At 36.8% G+C, this 21,503-nt stretch overlaps 2 long non-coding RNA genes across 3 annotated transcripts in view; one reads left to right on the forward strand and one right to left on the reverse strand.

Annotated features, from left to right (window-relative positions):
* Positions 1–21,503, forward strand: part of LOC149710129 (uncharacterized) — a 210,185-nt gene that overhangs the window by 51,673 nt on the left and 137,009 nt on the right. The gene's annotated exons all lie outside the window — the stretch shown is intronic.
* Positions 3,449–6,745, reverse strand: LOC149710133 (uncharacterized). The gene is made up of 2 exons (XR_016375647.1): positions 4,547–6,745; positions 3,449–4,127 (listed from the first exon to the last, which is right to left on the reverse strand). It is a non-coding gene; the product is annotated as an uncharacterized LOC149710133 (long non-coding RNA).

Here is a 21,503-nt window from a genome sequence, read left to right on the forward strand (position 1 = left end):
AATTAGCGTCGCTTTTAACGCCAAAACAGCTCACCGTAAATCTTTAATTGGGCGAATTTTTTTAACCGTAAAGTTTGTATATTAAATTCTGAAAATCGGAAAAGATATATTACTTTTTTAAAAAATATATATATTAATTCGACTTTTAAGGCGTTCTTTTATAATTTTACTATGGTTGGATTTTGCATGGTTTAACTAAAGTTTTATATTATTATATATTTTTTACAAGGGAAACATTTTTTCAGGGTGGAAGGGATCGGGTTAACAACTTATTTCGTCTCGAAAACGCGATATTGTCGATAAAAGAAATAGGTATACTAAACTGCTGATTACAGGCTTCATACAAACCTGGAAAACTCATGGAAATAAATATTTACAAAAAAAACTCATGACCATTTTTAATTTTTAGTAAAAATCATGGAAGTTTGTGAGTTTTTAGTAAGTTTGCTCTGAAGGGGTGTCTTAATCTTAACAACTATTAAAAACCAATCCCGTTGTTATTACTCCATTACTCAGGTAAATTTTGAATTTTTAGTAAAATTCCGCTATATCACTATCAGTGAAATAGGTGAATGTATAATATCCTTTGTTGTGGCTTGATCAACTTGTTCAAATGTACCCGACATACGTCACGTGGTAGAGTCGTGACTCGCGAGAGGGAGCTCCCGTTGTTATTACTCCATATATGGGAAAAACCTGGAAAACTTAGGGAAATCGGTTTACCAAAAGGTGTATGAAAACTGTGATTAGTGTAAAATTGGATGTCAACAGTAGTTATTTATTATCCTCTAATTGGATAATGAGTAATTAGAGATAATGCGTGATTGGTATTAAAAGGGCAACCCTTGAAAATGTCAACGGGTATAAACCAACCCCGTCCCAAAAAAACCCGCATAGAAATTAACATGAGATATGAGGACACAATGATTCATACTAGCTGTATCTATTCCAGACCATACCTATTTCTTCCGTCGGCACTATAGCGATATTCAGATAAAGTTAGTGTATTTATTTCCTCTTCCACGCTGTACACGCTCGCACCTGGAACTCAGTATAGAATAATGTAAATTTTATGATTTTTAACGAGTTTGATAGTAAAAATTAAACGTAAAAATATAACCAGACTTAATCGTAAAAACCCAACTCGGGGGTTTTACTCGAATTTAACCCTTAACACTGGCTCAGGAGTCAGGGGCCATATTACAAAATCACGACTGTATATCGGAAAATGGGCGCACGAATTATGGCCCGGGTGAACGCACTCTCTCCGCCAAGTCGTGTGCGTTGAACGAGATGACACCAGTTTGATAAAAAAATATATATTTACAAAACGAGGCCCTTATGCCTGTAATAAAATACCGGGTAAAGGAAAAAACCTTTAAAAATAATATTGTCTGGTGCCGGGGAATCCCTTATTACGCGCCACTCACAAAATGAGGCCGCCATTCCGTTTAAGCGAGCTATACGGATGACGTAAGCCTCGACTTAAAATTTAATATTTTCAGTTATTCAGTTATTATAATTACGGTGGTGTGTTCTTGGGGTCAAACTGGGTGCAAGTGTCAAAGAACGTGGATGGGGTCTGCAACATGTAGTTTCGGGAGATATGGGCCCCAAACATTGAGTGGCCAATAAAACAATTAAGTAAATAGCCACACGTGTGGACATATCAGTCTTCAATAATCTTCAATATAAGAACGCTATTGAACCTTGGGTAGTTTTTTTTTGTTAAATATCTGGAAATCTTACTTGTTTCTTCTCGAATATGTAATAGACTAGTGGTGGTGGAGAGAAGTGTAGACTGTGTAAGAGTGGATACTGTACTCGTCCATTAGGGGGTGAAAATGAACTAAGAGATAGAAGGGTATGACGTTTGCATACGTAGTACTGCCATTACGCTATTGACGTTTTCGATGTAAAAAAGGGGTACACAACCCTAAGTAGCGGGACTTACAATGAGGGTTCATACATTGCCGTCTTTGCATGCGGACTCTCACGATACAAAATTACTACAGCGCAGGCGCCAAAAAGTAAGGTGGAAGGCAAAGTTTTACCCCCGTGTTTTTCCCTCTTAGCTACATTGAAATGGTCTATACGTTTGACGAAAACCACACACCGGTGTGTTAAAGATGTTCTTATCACGATGTCATTTACCATTAACTATGTAGACTTGATTATCATAACAGTTAGGAACTTCTTAAAGAATTAAATTTCGCTTTTTGAAAATGTAGATTGGGTCAACTGCTTTCGCTAAATCGCGTCATATTATCAAATTATCTGTAAAAATTACGGATGGGTGAGTCCGTTTCTTTTTCCCCCTTTCCCACGTATGATTGCATCCGGAGAATTGAATTTGGATCAGCGTCGTGGTTAGGTGATGGCCGCGCGATCTCCCATAGTTTTCTTTGAAGTTTTTAAATTATAGAAAATAAAATAACAAGCCCCAGCTTGCTTTAACTGGTGGCATGGTCGCGCGACCGTGCCCTTTAATGAGTCTCGAGGCATTGGCGCGAGATATACGTAAATCCTTCATTAGGACGCGCATTTAGCCGCGAAGGGTCCCGGCCCGCTCGCGCCATGTCCTTTCGCCTAATTAACTCGAAGCGCTACGATGGTCAGCCGCCGATGAAAATAATTGGGCCCTGCAAGCGCGAACTCCAATCGTTTTTATTCACTCGACCTTTACTTATATATATATATATATATATATATATATATATATATATATATATATATATATATGATATATAGAAGTATCGTCGTCGCTTTAGTCATTACCTAATTAGACTTAATTTCGGGGGGAAATTCTGAAAAATCAAAAAAAAATCATTAGAAATTATTCGTACGAAAACTTTTGCTTATTTATGAGAAACGGAACGATATCGATCCGCCTCAATGCCCTTTTCTGATGTCTAAAAGAAGGCGAAATGTTTCATGCCATGAAATGTACACTGTTGTCGTCAGGTGTTACTCGATACAGGACCAGTGGCTAATACAGTAGATATTTTTTCTTATGTTCATGTTCACTTGTAATGTGAATGATTAATTTCATAGTTTTAAATTATTAATTTTGTTAATTCAGTGGTGTTATAATAATCCAGGGTTGCCATAAGTCAGGGAAAACCTGGAAAAGTCAGGGAATTTCAAAATGGGCTTAAAAGGTCAGGGAAAATTGTGGGAATTTTAGAATTTCAACAAAGTCAGGTCAGGGAGTTTGGTTAAAATGGCGAAAATATTTGTGTTTCAATCATCCGGCTGAATGATGTTTTGAACATCGTTTTAGCGAGATCACGTTTGACCAGACGCAAAAACCGTAATGGTTTACGCTAAAAATTCAAAAAGGCTATTTAAACGTGGGTAAAATCATTAAGTAAAAGGTCAGAGAATTTGAATCTGAAAATTCAGGGCTCGAGTAATTAAGCAAATTAGCAAAACGATAGCGAGAGAGTTCAATTCAAAAGTAGTTTATTCTACTATTAAGTTCAAATTTTGATATTTGAAGGTACACACATAGCAGAAACATTCACACTTAAGGTGTGGAATATAGTGACCGGACTATGCATGGCCCTAACAAAGGCGCATCAAGGTCCACTTGCAAACTCGAGAACATGTCATTATTTAGAGACATCCCTGCCTGTGTCCCCATGAACTATAGGCTCCCCCTTCGTTGATAAATGGAGCCATCTTATTCATTTTGACAGTTTTAGTCCAAAAATACCCGTATTTATACTGCGGATCCGAATAGATACGGTGCCCAGATCCCGAGGAGTGTCCATTTTAGGAAACAGGTCGTAAATTAAATGTTTCCCTGGAGGCGCTAACAAGCAAACAGCCGTCACTAGACGTCCGAATAAAGAAAGGCGCGTTCTGTGAGAACTCCCCGTTAGTTTTTAACAACGGTTATTTTCAAGAGAACTGATATTCTATCCTCAACACTCGCAAGTTAGATAATAGCATAGAGACGATTTTTTCGGGGTCTTGACCACCAGCGGAGGTGGTAGATCTACGAAGGTCAGTCACTTTGTACGAAGTTTGCATTCATGGGGTGGAAATGGAAGATGATAGCCCATATGGACCTTTTCTATTCAAATCGCGTGTCCTGGCTTTTAACGTGGTAAAACGTATATCTATTAAAATAGTTTTAAAGGGAAAGGTTGGGCAACATAACATTATACCTTAAAAGAACGGCCTTTTTCGAAATATAAAAAGAATTAAATATTAAAATAATAAATGATCTAAAATTACAAAATAATTAGCATTTAATTAGCGTTGAAATCTAGGGCTACGGTGCCGACATTAGTTTAGTGGCGTCTGCTAGTCAGAACCTCTTACCCCTACGGGATTGGTTGAATTTTCACAGGTTGAGAGAGTTAGGGGTAATGGGTTTCAGGCTAGCAGACGCCACAATAAACCGATGGCTGCACAGTAGTTCTCTTTTTCAAGACTAATTAAAAGCTAATGATTTATTTATTTATTTATTTATTTTGATATTTTTCCTTTTATATTTAGAAAAAGGCCGCTCTTGTAAGGTATAATGTTATGTTACCTGAGCTTTTCCTTTAAGTTAAAATATCTATCTTCTCACATTTTCGATAAAAGTGGTCCATAATCTCTCGGACACGCTTCGTCAGTGTCATTTTCATGAAGTGACCGTCTTCTAAGATAACAATATAGTATATATTCGTTTTTGTGGAATTTGATTCTACGATGTTTCTTTCCCTCTTAAAGAAAAAATGCATCTTCGTTCTTCACCTGGGCAGGTGTGAAGTCGAATTTTATTTTTATTATCTCGAGTATCTTTTTCTTATGTAACAAGTCTTCGTATATCGTAACGTGTCAAAGTTCATTTAAGTCCGATTCTATTTTTAGTGAGGATTTCTTTTTTAAGTTATTTTTATAGCTCCCCTCTCAACTTCTCAAGAGTGTGATTTGGGTTTACGATCGTCTGCTGCTTGCTACCAACGGATAAAATATGTACAATACACTTACGCCAAAGTTAATCCGATTTTTTTAAAGGAAAAAAAATTTTTGCTATATAGCCTAGACGTTCTCCTTCATATGAAAATGCACTTCAACTTTAGGGCATTAAAAAACCGTCTTAAAGTTTACTTTTTATCGAAGGTAGTTTTGCCAGTGTTAGTTAACACGTGTTGGGTCCATTTTGCGCCTCTTGCCGAGGCCTCTTGCACTTGAAAAGTTTCTTGTGAACTTTGAAGAAATAGTGTTGGATGTTTTTAGCAAGCTGCTAGTTGTTGCCTGTATCAGCAAAACGCAATAACGAAAGGGCAACATGATTTGAATCTATTTTGTTTTTGAGGTTTGACCTTGCAACAGTGCTGGAAATAGGAAAGTAAACTTCATACCAGGGTTATAAATTGGGCGTGGTACTTTTATCAAAGAGAAAAGAGGACGCAAGATGGAGCGAAATGATGATGGGCTACCTGCGGCAATTTAAGTCTGTTAGTGTACCTTGCGCATGTCCCTACCCTTTCGATTGTTAAGTGCTGCCACTTAGCGCCATTGTATTTGTATGAGAGCTAGCTTCTTTTTTTTTAAGACACAGGGGGCATCATTGACGTTTCCCTACTAATGCGACCCTACCGAAACACTGAGGATGCTGGGAGGACTTAGGTGCCATAGATGGGGCTACAGACTGCAACGTTTCTACTCCATTCCTCTCCCTCAAGCTTTTGCCTCTAATGATGAAATATTCGTGAAAAAAAAAATCGAATTAGATAGCAAATGGTACAGGAATTGAAGATATCTGTAAAAGCAAACATATGGCACCCTCGAAAATTCCCCAGAATTCTATACACTAAATCCTTTAACGGAAGTGACGAATCTTACACCTGAGCTTAAAGGCCCTGACACCTATAACTGTTAAAAATCCTTTCAAAGCTAAAATCATCCCCACCTTCGTGTATAGTACTAAATTCCTTATCGGGGAATTAAGAATCAGGACGATCGGAGACAGGACAGGACCTCAAAGGAAGCGAATTGGTCGCAAACAGATTTCCCATCACTTCATGTACAGACACCCTCGCTTGCATACCCTGGCGTTGTATGGTTAGATATATGGCACAGTTGAAATGCTAAATCCCTCAAAGGATGCGCTCCGGATGAGAGAAAGGATTGTCTGCCTATTATTTCCCCGCAGTTTGTATGATCCTACAAGGGGCTTAACTTTTTCGGAATTCATCTTAAATCCACCCCCCCCCCCTGAGGCTCTTCTTGAGATTTTGGGAAGAAACAGCTGCTGGCCACGCATGCTACCATGCAGGCTTAAAGACGGACGTAGTCCAGCGAGATTTTTTAATCCTTTCTCAATAAATATAGATCGAGGGTTTTCTACTTTGCTTCTTTTTCTGTGCTGTGCGTGCTTTAGTTTTCTCCTAGGCCTATATGGAAGTAGAAGTCGAGGGCAGCGAAAACTCTCCATGTTCTAAAAATGCCGGATGAGGAGAAGGCTACGTTCGCACTGTAACGGGAAGCATAAGTATGGGGTTTGAAGTTTCCAAAGTGTAGCGTTATATTCTGCTAGGAAAAAGTGTATCTTTAAGAACGCCCAAGGTCCAATAGAGAGCTTTCAGATGGGATAGTAGTACGTCACACCGCTGTTCTGGTAGCCATATTGGGTAGTGTCAGCTTCATCCCTGCTTTAACCCACCAATATGGCAGCGTGAATTATGTCACGAGACTCATCTCCTCCTCCAACTGAAAGCTCTCTATGATGTGAAAAATATGCTTAGTAATTTAGTACTTCACTGATATCCTGAGTTTTTACATTCTTAATATAATTTATTGCATAGTTCCTTCAGGAAACTAAGGAAACACTCCCTTGATCTCTTAACTAGATTTGGCAAGGGGCTAGTTTACACGCTGTATATACCCCTTTGACTTAACTATTAAGGGATTACTCCGAAAACTCGTAATCTTTAAAACCCTGCCGTTGACATGAGTACAGAATCTGTAATAAGTCTACAGTGAAACTTGAAGTGAGTAGCCCTAAGTTTGAGATTTGCCTGCTTGAAAGGTAATGTTCTCGCTGCTGTATACAGGAAAATTAAGAGTATTGAGATAGAATCTTATCACTGAAAGCATTTCATTTTTTAATGGAATGAAACTATATCAGAACCAAACCCACATCCGAACCTCTATATTTTTAAAGCTACCTTTTTGACTTCTTATATAGCTAGAAACCCTTAACCTCCCCTGGATCTATTCTCATTGTTAAAAAAGTTCTAAATATCCTTCGAGACCGAAAAAAATCATTCATGGCAAAAATATGGCGATAAATTTCGGTTTGAGAGGTTAGTTTTTGAAGTTTGGCGCGGAACGTTATAAGTAAAGGGGATTTTCGAACCCTCTATGGACCTTCTAATCCTGAGAAATGGCTAGCGTACGTCCAAATGTTTGCGTCTTTTTGCTAGGGGAACAAGAGTTCTACTTGGACCTCTCGTGGCGCGTCGTCTTTGACTGGTGCCTTTTTTCAAAGTAAAAGGATTAAAAGTCACCCAGGGATACGGATATGTTTATGGATGGTATTGGCAAAGGATTATTATTATTATTGGTCAGAAGAGTTTAAAAAAAGAGCTAGAATCTATGCGTGGAACGGGATTAATCCTTTTAGCCACAAACGGGGAAACTTAGCTGGAGTTGCTGCTGCTGGGACATGTGGACACGATGGCTTCCCCAAATCGACAAACAAGATTAACCGTGACCCCATATAACCCATGCAACGCGATTTGACTGTACGTGGGACGATGGTAAATAGTTATCATCGTGAAAAGGGTCAACTGGTGAATTATTGTCCGTGTAATGGGAGTCAACGAGTTGGGAACACGTGTTGCTAACTCAAATATAGTCAAACATTCGGATCGCTCCTAAATAGGTTTTCGATATAATCAAACAAATACCGCTATTTCTAGATTTGTTAATTATTTTACATTTTGATAAAATAACAGTTTATAGTTCTAATTTTGCGATGAGTTGTTGCATGTGTTCTTAAATTCATGTTGACTTGATTGGAATAGACGCTTTGAGGGTAAAATAGAGCCTGGTATGTGTTTGACCACCTTGTTGTGTCTTTAGAGGTAACATCCGGTATTCTTGTCGACTCAAAAGACGTTAGATGTGACATCGAACACTATGGACTTTATTGGACTGGTAACTTTGAAGTCTTGTCTAACGTTTTGGGATTAGCAAACCACAGGATATTCAATCTTAATTCTTTGTCAAGTAGACCCCCCTGAAAAGGGTCCATTTCTAATTTCTTTCTTTCTTTGATAGTAAATGCAAATAAACGGTTATCGTTAATTGGATCTCGACCTTTAATTGCCATATTATACCCCTTTAGCCCCTTGCTTTGTCCCAATTATTGCCATTAACGGGGATTTCAGTCGATATTTCGGATTAGACCAACGTCTAACGATGGTTCACTTATAACGAGTAAGCTTTGATTGAGCACTCACTTTTAAACGATACTTAATTAAGTATAGTTTAATATATGGCACGCGAAACAGTTTTCCATCTTATTGTAAGTTAACTATAATTCTAATACATCTTGTGTATCAAAGCTAAATATAGTTATTAGGCGTGTATAGCGGCTTAGACGTTATCTTTTGTTTGAATCTTCATCTTTTTTTCCTCCGTATATACCTTTTCTCATTTTGAATTCAGAATTCTAATCTCTTTTCTGCGGGCCCGCAGCTTTTGCCCAATGAGGTGTTGAGGAATTTTGGTTGGGTCGCCAAATCGTGTCATTTGATAAGATCGTAACATCGACACGATCAGGAAAACGTTTGATCCTATATGCTCCGCTGCTTTGTAATGCCAGCTTTAGCTCCACACCTCATTTTCAAAAATGATATGTAAAAATAAGACTTTTCAGATTGTTCAGTTTGATAATTCACGCACGCCATGCACCAAAAAAAAGATTTCGCTTCTATTTTGGATGAATGATGGTGATGTTTTCATTTATTCATTGATAATCTATAATCGTTCTCTGGCTTTTTCCGCGAAGAAAAAAAGAATATAACAAGGAGTTTAGAGATAGCCTTTGCCAAGGTGTTATGTTAAGCCATTTTCGAATTTTAGAGAACTATATCCGGTATTAGTTTTTGGCTTATCTTCTAATTCTTTCGTGAATCATGATGGCAACTGCTAATTCTTTCGTGAATCATGGTGGCAACTGCTAATTCTTTCTCGAATCGTGGCGATAACTGCTAATTCTTCCTGAAATATGACAATAAATTATTTTCTGAATCATGATGATAACTGCTATTTATTTCCCGAATCATGACGATAACTGCTAATTCTTTCCCGAATCATGACGATAACTGCTAATTCTTTCCCGAATCATGACGATAACTGCTAATTTTTTCCTTAATTACTAATTACGATATTTCTCAAAACTGAACAAACTGAGTTTTAAACATCCAAATTATTTTCCTGATGAATTTCATTCATTCATGAATCATGTTCACGGTATTATACTACTCAAAACAATATAACTAAAGCGTAAATAATTATCGTAGATTTTTTTCCTCTGGAATTTCATTCATTGATGAATCACGGTAATAACAGTTTATTTTGACAACTATCTTCCCAATAAGAACCTTAATTCAACTCGAAAACGTCAAAATTATTACTAATAACGGTGCGATACCGAATCCAACATCAAATGTTTTTCATTCTCGAGTCCATCTGCTCGCAGTTTGAAAATAATTTCTCTTTGACGCCTCCGTCACTCCCCTTAGTGGAATCTCTAAAGGAAATACTTCTAGATATACACTATAGAAACGGTATTAGAATACCCTTTGATTCTAGTGGAATCTTTTGGCGCTACCTCTCTCATTATTGGAGTTTCTAGGAGCTATAAACGCTGTAGAAATGCCCTCTCTCTCTCGATTTTAGAGGTAGAAACCCATTATTACAGGCTGAAATCTTGACGTTATCATTTTAAGGGATCTTCAATCACCAACGAGTGAAGGTTTATGGGTTAAAAATAGTCCCAAAGCGAGCCTAGGATGCGAGTTTCTCTCTCTTTCTCTCTTCTGATCGGTGCCCCCCCTTTTTTCTTTTGAATGGTGAAGGTGCCCGGGGTAATGAGGTACCCATAGGTTATTCAGGGGTTAAAGCGGCCCTTGCATCGCACGATGGAAACGTGGGCTTCATTGAATGCAGGTACTATAAAGTATTGAAGGTACAGCCCTTTGAAATCGTCCCCTACACTTTATCTATGCCCTTCTCCTTCCTCTCTCGTCTTATCTTTAATCTTGGTCAAAAAAAATGGTGAAATTTGGGGGTGGGGGTTAAAACTGGTTTGCAAAAGGTTGTAGGGGTTTATTTTAAAAGACAAATATCTGATAAGATGGGTAAAAATTCGTCATTATGGTTAGTTATAACTGATATCCTTGCGTCAGTGTAAAGTCAGTTGCACCTGTTAGGGGAAAACACTAAATTGTATCTACAGAACAAACTGCTTCTAGAATTATGGAAAATTTTAAAGTTGACTAATCATTACATGCTTAAGAAAAAATGAAATTGCCGTATGCATGGTATATTTAAAGCTAAGTTATACCAGGGAGGAGTTAAAAAGGAGTCGGTATGTGGGGTGATCTAGTATTCTACACTGCGAGCCTAGACTACCACATTTGGAGAAAGGGGGTTACTGTTTGTGTGCGCCCTCTCTCCAACACAAAATTTACGATTTTCAAAATAGTCTCGTACTGATTGCGCATGAAACTACAGCCAACGGTTGCGTTTTTACCTTATAGCGATTCTCACAAGAGGGCAGTTCTTAGTGTGAGTTTGCGACGACTCTGATGCCCCTTGCCACGTGATAAGCAGCGATAACCAAGTTTTCCAGCTCCCTTTCTCCCGTTGTAGGAGCTGAGATGTACGGTTGTCAGTCTATAAAACGCCTACAATTCAACTCCATTTCTACTTCTCCCTGGCAGTGGTTATACGTTAGCCGTTTTCGCTCCATAATCCTGAATATTACAAGCCTCTTTTAGAACCTTTAAACGGCTTGTTTTTGCGCGTTTAATACGATTTAATATACGTCAAAAACTTGGGGAGCTGCTTTAAGGCTTTTTGCTTTACTTTGCTTAACAATAAAAATTCGGGGAACCCAACATGCATAGATTAAAGATAAGTTAAAAATTATAGTCTACTAAAAGATTTTTCCTTTTTTTATCGGTATTGCCCGGTCTATTGTTTATTTGTTTACTCTGGTAACTGCCGACTGGCTCGCGAGTTCTTTTCATATTTTTTTACAACCTTGGATTCTAATTCAACAAAAAAAAAATTCCGTCAATAAATAAATAAATAGTCTTTAAATATTCTTCACTATCAAGTTACGATGTGAAATTACGTTGAATATTTATCGTATTTATCAGGTTAAGTTTTGATAATACGGGTTATGGGGTTCAGGGTAAAAGTTTAGTTTGAACTGAGGTTGACAAAGAGAAAAAAATGGTGAAAGTCGTATGAAATTTTGGAAATAAGAAGTTCGATGCACTTGACGTGTTTACGCGGCGCCCTGGACAAAAACACTTTTTTCCTTTCCTTTTGGGACTGGACCCATTTTACCAAGAATAATAAAAAAGATGCTTTTCCCAAACAACGTACGCCACTCGTAAACTTGGAAGACGTCCGCAACTTCTTTTCACGGGAACTTTTTATTTTACTACTCTAGACTACTGTAGTCATAAACATTTCTTTCTTGAATGATTTTTTTACCAAGCGATTCATGGAAGTTCTCTGAAGTTCCCCGTTGGAAGTAGTAAAAAAGCAACCTTTTTTGTACAAAATTTTCTACCCCATTCATAAAACTCTTGTCATATTTTTATAACTGTTTAGCACAACCATAGACTGAATGGTTTTTTTTTTCAGCGCGTTTTTGAATTTTTTTGTAAAAATCAACAAATACCATAGGTAGTTAATTTTCACTAAAAGGGCTAGAGAAATTCGTCGTTCGTAACCTCTCACTGACGTATCTTTGATGCACATTTGTCTGGGTCACTTTGGGCCAATTTAATGAAATACAGTAAATACTGAATCAAACCTAACTGCCTTCCCTTTCTCTCTAAAGTCTCTCACTGGATTTTCAAAGGGTCTGGGAACACTGGGTGAACTGCAAAGCTATAGTAAATGCTATGCAGATTTGGTGTCGTGTAGTTGTATTCAAATGCATTTGATAACGATTACAATACATAATAATCAAGTTTTCATAGGAAATGAAGTTGTGTAAATCAACTACGTAATTGAACTTTACATCTCTGATGTACACAAATAGACCACTCCATAAATTACTTGCTCCAAGAGGCAACGACAGACGGTGCCTGAGTTCAATATACGTGTGAGAGGGTAGCCGACTTGCAGTACCTCTAGCGATGCTTCTTGGCGGGCGCAAGGGAAATAAATTAAGAAACCGGGCTCATCCCTCTTAAGTTTGCTTATCTGCTGGAATTAATGTAATGATCTATTTCCTCCAGAAAATGCATTGAAACATTTTACTGAAACCACCCTATTTGCTAACGCGCTCAGTTTTACCTCTTTCCTTTTTGAAATTTCCCGCCTAAGGTTTATTGGTAATCCTTGAATTTCTTTTTCCAACAAACGGCAGTAGCGCCCTCTATAGTTCTCCGTTGGAACTATACTTATTAAAATAAAATAAGTTAAATGAATTTCGAAGTAAAACCTCTTTCCCATTAAACTAAAGTGTGGGCAATATTTTTTCTATTAATATTAAAATTGCAATTAGAATGGGCTCTGTTGAAACTTCTCTCCCAGAACGTGTCACTGTGTTTTCCACCTTCAAATTTACGCGCCAAATGTTTCCCAGGATTTGGCGGGTTTTTAAACTAGGGATAGTGGCGGCCTCTATATTATCCTACTGCTAAATCTTTTGATGTCTTAAACTTAAATGTAAATCTAATTAATTTAGTGCAGAGAAACAATTCGAATAATTTTATGAATTTCACTAAGATATTTTATGTTTAAACTTAACTTTAAAGGTAATTAATTTTGAACGCTTGAATACCGGTAGATGGCCGAGCATCTATTTCTAAATTTCAAAAAATATTTCTAATAAAAGTAAAAACTATAAGCTATGATATCTGATTGATCCAACTGGTTTTCGAGTTATTAATTGGATATAATTCTTTTTAAACCGCAACAAGTCAAACTTTTCAAATTTAGGAATAATTGATTAGGCTAATTTATCATATTAACTCTAACATGACTTGGATTTAATCCACATAAAACGTGCGGAAATAATTTCAATTTTAAAACCGGGTATTTAATAAACGATAAGGATAATTAATTATAGTAAATTTTAATACGGTTCCCAACTTGGAATTTAATATTGTAATTATTTAAGGATAAGCCAGCTTACAGGGGCAACTATCCCCACATATTTTCTATTGTTCGTGTAGAAATGTTTATCTTGCAAGGGAGAAGCAAAATTCTGAATTTTAATGATTTTTATTTTAATTTTAAAGTGATTTTCTTAAATAACAATTAGTTTAATTTAACCAAGTATACCCTAGTCAAATTGAAGTAGTTGAACTCTTTAGAAATGCACGAACATTTTCGATATCAAATTAAAACTTTTAAAAGCTACACTTTTTCATTTTTCACGTTAAAATTAATTTCTTAAATAATAATTAGTTTAATTTAATTTTTATTTCAAAGAATAAAACCAGCTATACCCCTTTTTAATTTAAAACATTATTTTAGTAAAATTACTATGGTAAAATAAGGATATTGATAAATCTTTAGCATGAATGAAAAATATTTAATAATTAGTGATTAGTTTAAATAATAATTAGTGATTAGTTTAAATAATAATTAACTTAATGATTAAATGAAATAAATTCAGATATATCTCATTGAACATACACTCTCGAAAAAAAATTTAAAAATCTCCATTAAAAATCGCTTTAGCAATTGGGGTTAAGGTAAGGGATAGATTTAATTCAATTAGTAAATTCTCCCTGTCAGAAAGATAAAACATCTCGCGAGCTTTAACGTACACCAGTAGGTAATAATAGCTATTACGATTAAATATTGTTCGTGGTGACCCCTTTAATACTGTAAAAGCCTTCATTAACTCCATAACAATACATGATAGTTGTACTATATCTTTATTCACCCATTCATCACTAACATACTATACACTAATGGCAGTAAGGTAATTTTCCCCATTGAACGTAAGACTATCAAAGCTTAGTAGATGCCAAGGGAAGGTGAAATTTTTTTAAAAGAAATTGCCTTTTTTACCCCGGTGAAATTTAATCGTCTGCCACTCAGCGGCGCTGTTTCATCCTTACGTTGCTATTTTTTTTTCTTCTTAAAAAGGGAAGAAAAATTTTGTGAAGAAGGTGTATGAAATGGCGGGTGGGTTTTACAGGGGCGCCCCTAGCGGCAGCAAACGTAATTAATGAGAAGACCCACCGCGGAGAGAAAAGGCGCAAAAATATCTTAAAAGACCAGATGAAACCCGCCGCTGGCTGACCCCTATGACCTCTCTTAAGACAGGTGCCGTAACCACCCAAGAATCGCTTTCCTTTTTTTTTTCTTTCTTCTTAATTTTTTTCTTGAAGGATTTTTATTCTACCTGAGATTTTTTTTAACTCCTTACGTAGACGTATTAGGGTTATTTTTCATCGTGAATTTTTACTGAAGTTAAAACTATTCTTCAAACTTTATTATATAGTCAGGGTGTGGTGCTTGCTAGCGCCGCCAAACGGCGAAAAAGCGAGTTAAAAAAGCACCTGTCGGATTCTCTGATAAATAATTTCGCGTTCACTTTTTCTTTTTTGAGTCCCGACTTGTAAAGTTAAACCTTCCGGTTTCTGTAGGTTTAATGGTAACTGAATACTGCTAGTGGGATATAAATAATTGAGAATGCATTCAATTTATGGCAAGAATATAGACCCTTTTCAATAGGTCGTCTGCTTTGTGTAGGGTTGAGAACTTGAGACGGAACATTGATGGGTATGTGAACGCAAAGACGTTATAGAGGGCTTCAATGTTATTAGTCCACCAAAGTCATGGGTATTCTCTAAATTAGTTAGAAAGCACCTCGTATGAGTGATATTTGATTTTGAACTTTAAATTCCTCCACTTAAAGCAAGCCTCGGCTGTGGTTTAGTTTAAACAACTGCCACTAGATGCTCCCATAATCGAGGGGTGGAGTTTACTGGCCCTCTAAGCTTAGAAAAGGCTAGTTTTAGCTCTTCCCTCATGGTCGAGTTCTGATTGGCTCCTGCCTTTGGGAAAGTAAAATTTGTGTGTAGAAGATCAGTCAGAATGTTAGGGGTGCCAGATGAGCCGACATTCGCTTTAATTTTGCTTGCTTTAATATTTTCGGAGCGTTATTGGCAGACGGATAGACGAACAAACAAAATTAGGCTGGGTCTTTCCTATTATAAATTTAAAACATAATCCTTTTGAGTCACTGCAGGGATAGATTTAATTTTAGACGTAGGAATGGAGAACGGTTCGTATTTACTTCATTCCGACTCATAGCCCAGTATAGAGCCCCTCCGCCCAACACGTAACGAAAAGTTTAAATTAACTTATTGGTTCACTTAAAATACGTTTTGATGACGTTGCTGAAGGGGAGGGCGAAAAATACGTAATTCCTTTTTACCTCTGTCGCTATGACCGCCTCTTCTTTCATACCCCTCCGTCCCGTGGAAGGGGGTCCAGGACTTTTACGTGCGCCCAGATTACTCTGTTCTCCATTCCTACTTCTAAAATTAAATCTATCCCTGGTCACTGCAATTAAATTACTCCCTTTATAAAATTTTCATTCATGGGAAGATTGTATAAATTCGTCTTTAAATGGATATTAGTTTCATCCTTACCCCCCTGAAACGTCAGCTCCCCCCCTGCTCATTTATTTTAAATGGCCCTACGTGTAAACTTCACACCCTTTGACGTGTTAGAGGAATTTTTTTTAAACTATATATTCTTAGGCTTTCATAAATACTCGGTATGGGAGATAATAATAATCATTGGTTCAACGTGCTACGTGAATCGAGCACGTCTTTTTGACGGCAACAACATATTGATGAGTTAGCTAACTATATATATATTTTTTTTCCTTCCCATATTGCATTATCCACTCTTTAAAAACCCTCGATAAACGTCAATTTTAAAATCGCTTTAAGATAAAGATTTACGGATATTTACCTTATAATTCAATCTCAAGTTATTAAAATCAAATTTGTTCGATGTACGAAGATTGAATTTTTGATTTATAAACTCATTTGTGCCATAAGGTTATATTTTATTAGTCTTATACGTTTTCAAGTTTATTAAATTTTTAATATAGAAAATATAGGGTAATTTATACTGAACATTTTTAATATGGTATTTTATTTTCATTGATAAAATTAAGGATTATGTTAATTTAAAGAGATACAGACACGAAAATTTCAAAGCTGCTTTTTTTCTTTTTTTTTAAATAAAATGCCTTCAGAACCGATTAGACAGTAATTTTTTATAGAATGGTTTATTAAATTAGCAACTCGCAGTAAAAACTGGACATTTTAAGTCTATAGATTTTTAATTTGGTGGGAGGGCGGGGTTTTTGTATGACGTAGTGAGGTATCAGTTCGACAGATGGCGGTATGACGTCTGCAAGCGAATTACTGATTCTTGACGTATCGGAGAATTTAAACAAACAGGCAGGATGCGTGTATTTATTGAGTTTATAAGAAAAAATATGAAAATACCAAAAGTCTATCACTGTGAAACGTTTCACACTGTATATGGTTAAATCAGGGATAGATTTAATTCTAGAAGTAGGAATGGAGAACGGTTAGTATTTACTTCAGTCCGACTCATAGACCACCCAGTATAGAGCCCCTCCCTCCAACACGTAACGAATAGTTTAAATTATCTTATTGGCTCACTTAAACTACGTTTTGATGACGTTGCTGACGCGGATGGTGAAAAATACGCAATTCTTCCTTTTTACCTCTGTCGCTATGACCCGCCTCTTCTTTCATACCCGGGAAAGGGGGTTCGGGACTTTGACGCGCGCCCACATTACTCTGTTCTCCATTCCTACTTCTAAAATTAAATCTATCCCTGACTATATATAGTTAAATTAAATGCAATTTTATTAATAATTGCTGCGGAAATGATGAAGGGACATTTGCTCAGTTTTATGCAAGCTATTAATGCAAAAATTCAGTCTTAGAAACAGTTAAACATCCTGCGGACAACCCGTTAAAACTTACTAATTCTAAGGCTGCCATATAGGTTCACAAAAACACCCTGTAGTGTTTAGCTGGAGTATTAGTATAGAGACGGATGGGATGAATGTAAATTTTGTGTGTTGGGCGAGAGCGTAGAGAGCGTGGATAATCTCATTATCCTCCGTCGGGATCATTCGAGTTATGCTCCCGCGTTCTTCCTCCATCCTCCCTAAGTTGCTTAAGGATGATTAAACGCGTACCACCATCATCATCATCATTATTATTATTATCATTAGATGTCCATTTGGCTGTGTGGTTTCTACACATAGCCCCATTGTTGTAGGAACACGTGTTAACTCCGCCCAGTTGATGCCCTTTATGCTTTTACCAGTGATGTCAAATTAGTATGGCCGTGTGTAGCGTGCGCACGCCCGTATTATCAATTTCATACCCCTCCTTTACTTCGCTCGCCATTTTCTGTTTTCATTTCGTTAAGTATAGAAAATGTAGATCTTATAAGAGAGTTTTCTTAAGTTTGAAATTACGGAATATTGAACTTTTTTTTGGGTTTAGTCATAACAACAAGAGACCATTTCAAATGTATTTCAAATCTGTTATATAAACCCTAAACTCATAAGGGAATGATATAAGTAAGTCTCCAACTATAATCAATTGATTACAATATTTTGAGTAAAATTGCTTGGTACCACAGATATAAGGAGCATGCAGAGAAATCAACACACAGGCAGGAGGAAGCCCTCATATATTATTTCTCTCGCACCAAGAGGCAACACCAGACGGCGGGTAGGCTAGCCGACTTGCACTATCTCTAGCGGTTCTTCTTGACGCGAGGGAAATAACCCAAGAAGGTGACCTCCCCTGCCCCTTTGGTGTTTGGTATTCTTCTGGAACTAGCGGCATGGTCTTTACTTTTTATTTGTCGAAATTTGATTGGGGTAAAACGACAATACTGACAATTCAGTATTCATGGTGTTTTAGATTTGGTTAGGGTTAGGGTTGTGTTAAGTTTTAAACAAACCTTTTTCAAGGGGGTGGGGTGAAGTTCAATGGATGGATTGGTCAGGTTGTTGTCTACTAGCCTTTGACTATGTTGATCCTCTTGTTTTAGCCCTGACAGATTCAAAGTTTGTAAAGCATAAAAACTATTTCATGGAATTACCTCCAATGTTTTCCCACTTGTAAAAGGATTATTGTAAAAAGTAAATTATAGCTCGTTCAGTGATTTAGAAGTTCTGTTAAAACTACAGAATTTTAATTCAAAATTCAGATTTTGGAATTTTTGGGTGTTTTATTTAAATCTTCCAGTGTTTGACTTGAACGAAGGTGCAGGGTTATATCAAACTTGCCAGTGTAGCGTGGGTGTTTTAACGAAATTTCGTGTGTTCTTTGATATCAGTAACTTAACATTTGACGCGATGTACCAATACCTACCGCGTTAGAACCAACCCCCCGATGTTTCCAAGCTGGTTTTATAAAATACGGAATTGAATTCATCTTTCTCTATAAAAAAACGTTCTTAAAGCCCACCGCATTCACCGAGGTTTATTACATTAAAAAGAATCTGTCCACGCTTCTCATTTTCACCAATTGGGTTCCCTGGTGCAGTATGCCCCTCTCTATACTTTCCTTCATCGTGACCTTTTGACCCATTGTTTAGGGTAACCATTACACACTAACTTTTCCGCGCCTGGGTAAATTGTTGATACGTCCCACCCTGAAAATTCTACCTAAAACCCAAATTACTAAACGCTTTCAGGAGTTATCAATATTGAACTTTTAGTTTGAAATTGAATTTGTCGTTTTGTATAGTTACTTATTTATCGCTGTAAATTTCAGATCCAGAGAGTATATTCAATTAAGTTTAATACTTAAATGACTTAACCGCCATAAATATATCGTGTTAAATGCGTAATATACAGGGTGTTTGTGATAAGTCTGCCATAAATTGAGGTGTGTGTTTGTTCTTAGGGTCAAACTTAACTGAGTGGAAAATATTATCGAAGAACGGGGTCTCCCAAACATTGATTATCCCCTAAAACAATGAAATAGTCACACACATGTGGAGGAAGACATATCAGCCTTCAATAGTCTTCAGTCTTTATCTAGCCAGGGATAGATTTAATTTTAGAATTAGGAATGGAGAACAGAGTAATTTGGGCGCGCGTCATAGTCCCGGACCACTAGGGGGTCATAGTGACAGAGGTAAAAAAGGAATTACGTATTTTTCGCCGTCCCCGTCAGAATCGTCATCAAAACTTAGTTTAAGTGAGCCAATAAGATCATTTAAACTTTTCCTTACGTGTTGGAGGGAGGGGCTCTATACTAGGCTATGAGTCGGACTGAAGTAAATACTAACCGTTCTCCATTCCTACTTCTAAAATTAAATCTATCCCTGATCTAGCAGAAGTGTATGTACTATTACATGGGTAGAAGTGTGCCTACGCTGTTAAAGTAATAAGCTTATTACTCCACACACGTGAGGCCAATCAGTGTTTGGGAGCCCGTACCTCCGTAAGTGAATGTTGTAGATCCCATGTTCTTTGACAACATTTTCCATTCACTTTGACTCAAAGAACACACCGTTTAATTTATGGCAGACTTATTAGAAAACACCCTGAAAAAAAAAAAAAAAAAACATTTCTAAAGTGTTACGTGGTATTATGTGAATTTTGAATTATAAGAATGTGCTTGCTGGTCGAGAATTCTGAGATCGCGTTATAGGCGTATTGTAAAGTTTCTATATTTCTGCTAAACTCATGCTGGGATGAAAAATATGTTCGCTGCGGGCTTTCCTACGTCATTTATTTTTTTTTCTTCTGAAAAGTAAAATAATATTTCTCGAGGGGGTCCAGGGGGGGGGATTTTTTGGAATTCAATAACGGATTTAGCGCCTTTTTATTTCGGCCTCATCTTTTGTCGTTTTGAGTCTATATCCTTAAATCGTGGGTGGTATATACCTTAAAGGTAAAATGAAATTAATTCTATCTAGAATTCTTCATTTTCAAAGATGAAGGAATTTATACGCGATGTACGAGGTTACCTCCCATTTTTAAAATGTTAGTAGTTTTTGGTAATCGCCATCTAGTGAGCGAATTCTGTACTTTGATTTTATTCCGTATTTTAAAAATGGCCGCGGACAACAACAATCTTTATGACACAGAGTTAACCCTTTGTCAGGTCCCGAATGAAGTTTGCAAACCCGCGATCTCCACTCCCTTAAATCCCTATCACTACTTTTACAGCCAAGAACGGAACATGTTCTACCCCAGCTTGCCATTTTTATTTTTCAAAACTTACTAATTACCAATGAGAATTAAAAAATATGTTCAAATCATCGGATTCACCGACAAGCACAATGAAAGGTATGTCCGGAGCCAAGTAGTTCGTAGAATTCCTATAAAATGCAATAGTTTTAGACGTATATCCCATATACGCCTAAAATCTGTATAACACTTCTAATTTGGTTGTGGCTAACTAATGTCCAGCCTAAACAGCTTTATCTAGGACTCCGAAATTTTGCGGAGACCTTACTCTTAAGTGGTAGGTACTCGCTACAAAATGTTATCGAATCCGCGACCATCTTGTAAAATGGCGGCCAGAATTGTAACCAAAACCTTTTTTATGGAATTAACGTCATCGCGTTTCAACTGCTCAACGTACCTCGTAATTTTGTACACTGGTTCCCTATATCCTATAGACGGGCTTAATGGCTTTTGGGTTTCGATTTGCCGCCATATTGTAAAATGGCGGTTAGAAATGTAACCAAACCTTTTTTATGGAATATCGCCAGTACATTTCAAATTATTTCCCTTATAAACTGGTTCCCTATAACTCATAGACGGGCTTTATGACTTTTGGGTTTCGATATGCCGCCATTTTAAAATGGCGGGCAGAAATTTAACCAAAACCTTTATTAAGGAAGAACGTCCGTTTCTTTCGACCTATTTCGATAATATTTAGTTTTCAGTTTTGATATCTATATCCTATAGACGGACTTCACGGTTTTTGGAGTTAATGTGCCGCCATATTTTAAAATGGCGGCTATTAAAGTAACAAAAATATATCGATGGGCAACGACTGGTACCTTTGCCCCTAGCTAGCATCCTATAAAATCATTTAAAATATTTGCAAATTCAGTTTTTGATTTTCACTGATACTTTAATATTACGCTTCTCGGTATGAAATTTCTACTAAACCATGTGCAGTTTTTGAAACGTATTTAAGCATTTCCTATTAATCCATCCACTATCCATGAACCAA

Source organism: Phalangium opilio, unplaced genomic scaffold (genome assembly GCF_054372755.1).
Source record: "Phalangium opilio isolate 3A_F unplaced genomic scaffold, DU_Popi_V2 ptg000011l_1, whole genome shotgun sequence".
Classification (NCBI taxonomy): Eukaryota; Metazoa; Arthropoda; class Arachnida; order Opiliones; family Phalangiidae; genus Phalangium; species Phalangium opilio.